The following is a 6,000-nucleotide window of genomic DNA, read 5'->3' as shown; positions in this document are numbered from 1 at the left end:
AAAAAAAAAAAAAAAAAAAAAAAAAAAAAAAACTAAATCATGACCACCCAACAGTCACACGTGGTTAACAGGTCTGGCCTTTGTTGGCACCCACCCCGAAGTCCCCTGGGGGTTGTGGAAGGACTGCTCTGTTCCCAGCCTGTCCTCATGTCCAAAGGGCTGGATCACCTTCCCTTGGACCTGGGTCCACCCACATCAGGGTCAGCCCCAGAGCCTGTGGCAAAGGGCCAGTACCACCCACCACAGAGAATCCAGACCTGCTGCACCCCAGGGAGGGAGGAGGGATGTGGGTGCAGCTCTGCTCAGTGAGGCTGGCCTGGGACACCTCTGCCCTCTTCCTGGCTGGAATCCGGGGCTCCATCTTCTGATAGCCAGAGCACACTGGCAGTTTACACAGGCTCATTCCACCCATGCTCTGCCTTCATGGCTTTGGCAGCTCCAACGGGAGCCAGAGGCCTACACAGTGCCTGCTGATGCTGCTGTCCTCCTCCTCCTCTTCCTCCTCCTCGTCCCTCTAACCCTAATAAGCACATTGCAATTATTGGGCACTTATTAAGTGCCAGGCTCTTCCCCTTCCTGGGCATTAATTTAAACATCAAACTCTCCCAACAACATGTGGCAGTTACTATTACTACACAGGTGCACAGAACAGCTGAGTGACTTGCCCAGGAGCACACAGCTTCGAGGGAGTAGAACTGAGATCAGTGCCCAGGTTCCTCCTCTGCCTACACCCTGGGCTGTGGCACAACCACTCTCCACCCCACCCCTTGTAGTCTCGGGGCTCCCTGCTGTGCTGCCCTGCAACTCTCACTGGGCGCTGACTTCTTTCCATCTCCCAGCATCCCCTTCCCCCTGCTGCTGGGAAACCGCAAGTCAACACACACTCGCAAGTCAGCAACAGCACCACCCTCTTGGCCACTGGTTTTTGTTTTCTTCCAATTAAGGCTCTCTTGTTTTCTATTTTATCATTAATGATAGCCTGCTTCTTTCCAGGGAGAATGTGGGAGGCAACACGGTTCAAAGTCTTAGAACTAAAATGCTGGGCCCTGGAAAATGGAGTATAGAGGGTTGGCCTGCCTGGCAACACAGGCTCTGAGGAAGTCTCTGGCTGCCAGGGCGGAAGAAGAAATCTGAGCCCTTACTATCTGCAGGAAACAGTCTGTTTGCTCTGTGGGGACAAAGTTTTGCCCTTACAATACACACTAATAAAAATTGCTTACATGGCCCTGATATGAAGAACGGGGCATGATGTGATCAATTGGCTATGTCCTAGAAAAATATTTTTGCAGTGAAAGGAAAGCGTATTTCATGTGACCACTGACCAACGCCGAGGGCACTGCTCCAGCAACACTCAGGCTCGCAGCCCTCCTGGTGCAGGAGAGGCAGACTCTTGAGTGCCAGAGACTGCGGTCAGTCCCTCACATCAATGTGTGCCCTCCACACCCTCCTGCAGGCTGGTCCTTAGTCTCGGCACCCTTCATGGGCTTCAACTTAAACATCTTAAATGGCCCTATGATGAGTGTTACCATCATGTAACCCTAAAATGTACCAACAAATGTTCTGTTATAAAAATTAATTAATTAATTAAACATCTAAAGGGAAGGAGGCCAAGAGGTGGAAGAAGGGGAGAGAATGAAGATGTGTTCTGTACATGTACCAACGCCCCCATGATGAATGTAATCACTGTACTACAAACATGTACTAATAAAAAAATGAAAAAAAATCAAACACCCGGACCTCCCAACAACTCATAAAGCAGTTGTCACTAACTGTTCTTACTTAACCGGTGCACACAGGAGCTGAGCTGAGATAGCTGAATGCAGTGAGGCTCATGCCTCCTGGAGGGTCAGACTCTTTCTTTGTCCAGCTTTCTCTGCACCAGCTGTCCCCTTCTGCAGAAGCAGGGAGCCCTAAAGTGCACAGGGTTTCCCAGCAGCCTCTACAGATGCCAGCAGGAACATGGAGGTTTCAAACACACCTCTCCTTGCCTTATAGCCTCTCTGGCTCGAGCTCAGAGGCAGTAGTGGCTGCCTGGCCTGGCTCAGACTTGCCCATCAACCTGTAGTACAACAAGACAGACACAACCTGAGACCCTGCTTAAGCTCTGTTTCAGTCCTAGAAGGAAAAACTAAGAGGAAACTAAGGCTCCATCTTAAGTCACTGTCATTTGGGGTCTAATGCAACTGACAAAGCTGTAGACTAACAATATCCCTGTGAGCCCACAAAATGTCCTTCATCTCCTGAGACTTACTGGACAGGGACCTGAGCCTTGTGTCCAACCGCATGGGCTTGCTGCAAGGCTACTTGATCTGCAGCAGTTGAAAGAGGAGGACAGCCCTGCCCTGTTTTACAGAAAGGGAAACTGAGACGCAGAGACATAGCCAAACCTGCCTCTGAGCTCAGAGGCAATGAAGTCAGAGCCAGTCTCAAATCCAGGGCTGCCTGCTCAGGCTCTTTCCACCTCCAACCCCAAGAAATGAGGATCATTGTTCACCTGCTCAGCCAATCAGAGGCTAGAGATTCCAACCCCATTTGTAAGGTCTGTATGACAGGCTGGAATAGGTTTTGGGGACAGCTACTCTGCTGGATGGGAGAACAACACTGGGGGATGAAGGTAAGGGGTGGGCGGAGATGGGGAGGTGAACCATGGCCACATACTGCCCCCCAGCACGTTTCAGTGAGGGCTCCCCAAAATCACAGCACACTGGGAGCTGAGCCCTTGTGGGGGGTAGCTCTCCCCGTGGAGAATGGCCTGTGTACTGGAGACCCCTGCAGTCAGTTTCCAGTATCCTGCCCAGTATATGACACAGGCCTGAGAAATAAAACTAAAAGACAGAACTAAGAAGGAAAGTGGGGTGCCAGAACGACCAACGTCGGTGCCCCTGACAAAGGCTCTGGCCAGTCCAGGGCACTGACTTTTATTGGCAATCGATGGGGTAAAGGCTAGCTATGTGCAGTTTCTATGGAAATTAACAAAAACTAAGTTCATAAAGGACAAGACAAAGCGTTCTCGAATTAGGAACAGAGTAGACAAAATGTATGGTTGTAATTAGAGCAGTCCTTCTAGTAAGACGCGATGGTGAAAATGGAATTTGGGTGCAAGTTACTCTGACCTCAGCATGTAGGCTTCAGCCAGACCCACATCTCAAAACAAGGCAATTGTGAGGTTTATTCTTCACAGCCTGCTTTGGGCATAATCAAAACTGCAGTCTCTCTCAACTGTGACCTCCCAGCATCAGCTGTGAGTCAGGTCTCACCAAGTGCTTGCTGGGCTTTGTGCCTCCAGTGAATGTTCATCCCTCCCACATGCCACTGAGTGTGGGACTTAGCAGTGATCTCACGGAAGAGCCCTGGTGTGGAGGCTGCTGCTGCTCTGCTTCAGACCCCTACCAACCTTGGGGTGCAGTGCAGCAGCCCCCTTACTGTGCTAGGGGCCCAGGCGGATCAGGGGCTTGGGACAGAGGCGATGGTGATGGAGCCCAAAACCTCAGCAGGGACAACTCACAGCTGGGTACGACTCAGACACGAGGGCTGGGCCTGGCACTTCGTGTCCCTGAGAGGGGATGAGGGACGGCTCGGCGGAACTGTCTGCATGGGCACGGGCAACTTCCTGGGGCTCAGGCTGCTCACAGCTTCCCAGAGAGCTGGGTTCTCAGAGGAACCACCAAAGAGCCACGCCCGAACAGATCCTGGTCAAAGCCTCGTGGCCTCTTGTGACCCAACCCTGGAAGTCATAACGCCTGTCTTCCACTGTGCCACAGGGGTGGCAGCCATCACAGCCTGCTCACTTTCAACAGGTGGGGACCTAGACCTCCACTTCTGTGGGAGAATTCGGCAATCTCTGAAATTGCTACAACCCATAACACCATAAGTGGGGCCCCACTGAGGTATCTACTCAGCCAGATCGCATGTATGATTTGGGGTATTGAAAATAAAAAAAGCAACCCCCCCCAGGGGCCGGGGATTTAGCTCAGTGGTTCCAGCGCCTGCCTTACAAGCACAATGTCCTGAGTCCAATCCCCAGTATCAAAAAAAAAAAAAGAATCCCCAGCTCCCTGCTACTGCTGTCCAGGCAGCAGCTATGGCCCTGGAGAGGAGAAGGGAGCACCGAGCCAGTGCTACCTGATATCCCTCCTAAGCAGACATGTGGCAGGGGAGGAAAGAGAAGTGCAGTCTAAGGTCCTCATGATCAACTTGGCCAATGTCACATCTGGCCAGAGTCTGGTCCTTCCTAGGAGCTTCTGCCTCACCCCCATCTGCACTAGCCCTGTCCCTGCTGCACAGACTTCTGTGGGACAGGATTCTACCCCATCCTGAACGTCTGAGCAGTCGGGAGCCTTCTGCCCCATTTTAGTTTGGTCCTTCCTCCTTGAGCCAGTAGTCCCAAAGATCTCTTAGAAACAGATTCAACCACCAGGTGTGGTGGTGCACGCCTGTAATCCCAGCACTTGGGAGGCTGAGGCAGGAGGATTTCTGTGAGTTCAAAACCAACCTGGGCTATATAGTGAGTTCCAGGTCAGTCTCAACTACATAATGAGATCCTGTCTCAAAAAAAACAAAACAAAAACAAACAGATTCAACCATTCAGGGCAGTTCTAGCTACATGCCCACTACACCAGCAGTGCTGGAAACAAACCATCTTGGGGAAAAAGAAAAAGTTCAACCCAGGGAATCAGGTGCTTGTGAAATCATGGGTGGAGTGGCAGGTAGCAGCTGGAGAGCAAAGAGGCAGAAGGCGCCCTCCCAGTGGGTCCCACTAACGGCAGGGACATAACATACCACCTGCTTCCTTCAGGATCAGGAATGGCTGCAGCTGAGCTTCCAACAACCACAACTACCACCCACCACCCAGGGCCCATGATGCTCATGACCATCATGGAACACAGGGTGCAGGGGTCACAGCCACCTGACCCAAGCTTGCTGCTCAGTGGAGATGGAGCAGGAGATGATGTCTCTGCACCTCCAACATCCCATCATGCCCAGCACATCTGTTCGTGAACCTAGAACACTCTACAGTGAGGGGACCACAGGAGGGTGACATTTGCTTTTAGGTGTCCATGGCACCAAGAGGCACCGAAAGGGAGGAGGGCATGGGGCCAAGTCCATACACAGCACTCAGCGCCAGTGAACAGGACAGGAGATCATTGGACCTGTTCCCTTGTCGACTCTCTTCTCTCTGGGTCCTACCAGAAGACATGCCTTCTTCTGTCTCCAGCACGCACCTTCTGGTTTATTTCTTCTGCTATTGCTCTGCCACCCCTAGAGCAAAGGTACAGCGAACCCATAAACCTCTGTTTTTCAGCAGGCTGATGTCCTACTGCTGGAAAGTGGAATTGGAGCGACTAGGGTTCCCTTTGTCATCCTATCCCTTGAATCTCCTTACCATATTTCTCCCTCTGAACCTTTCTCATGTATGCACATTTCATCACTGGAGTATATGAGCAATTTCAAGAAGGAATTACTTCTGAGAGGAAACAAAGTCCCACCCAACCAACTTGGACTTTCTCTTTCTTGTTTTTGCAAGAAATGTACCTAAAGATCAGGACTTCCATGGAAGGGTCTCCCCATACACACCAGCCTCTGCACTCCTGCTCCCCAGGGGTCTCACCAACCCCTTCTCCCTCCAGGTCCACTCCGCTAGAGAAAGGATCCTGCTCCAGCGTCCTTGTAACATGCCTCAGGTGTGAGTCCCACAGCCTTAAATAACCATGCAGGGGCTGGGGTGAGGGAGGGACTTCTTGCTGCCTCCTATATTCAGGGCCACTGAGGGATGGGATTGGTATCCTCAGTTACAACAGCTATCTTTGAAATCAATCCCTTTTCAGGACTCCCACTAGAGGGCACGAAAGACCTGCCGGTTCCTTCTCACCCAGCTCTAGTCTGGGTGATGTCAAAGCAGAGTTCAGACTAATGAGATGGAGGAAAGGGCATTTCCACATCTCAAGGCACCAGTCCTGCTCTGGAAGTCCCCCTTATTCTATCCAGAGCCCTTTCCTACTT

This window comes from Fukomys damarensis, unplaced genomic scaffold (assembly GCF_012274545.1).
Source record: "Fukomys damarensis isolate Sample0158 unplaced genomic scaffold, DMR_v1.0_HiC HiC_scaffold_15, whole genome shotgun sequence".
Lineage (NCBI taxonomy): Eukaryota > Metazoa > Chordata > Mammalia > Rodentia > Bathyergidae > Fukomys > Fukomys damarensis.
Note: the sequence above shows the minus strand (reverse complement) of the source record.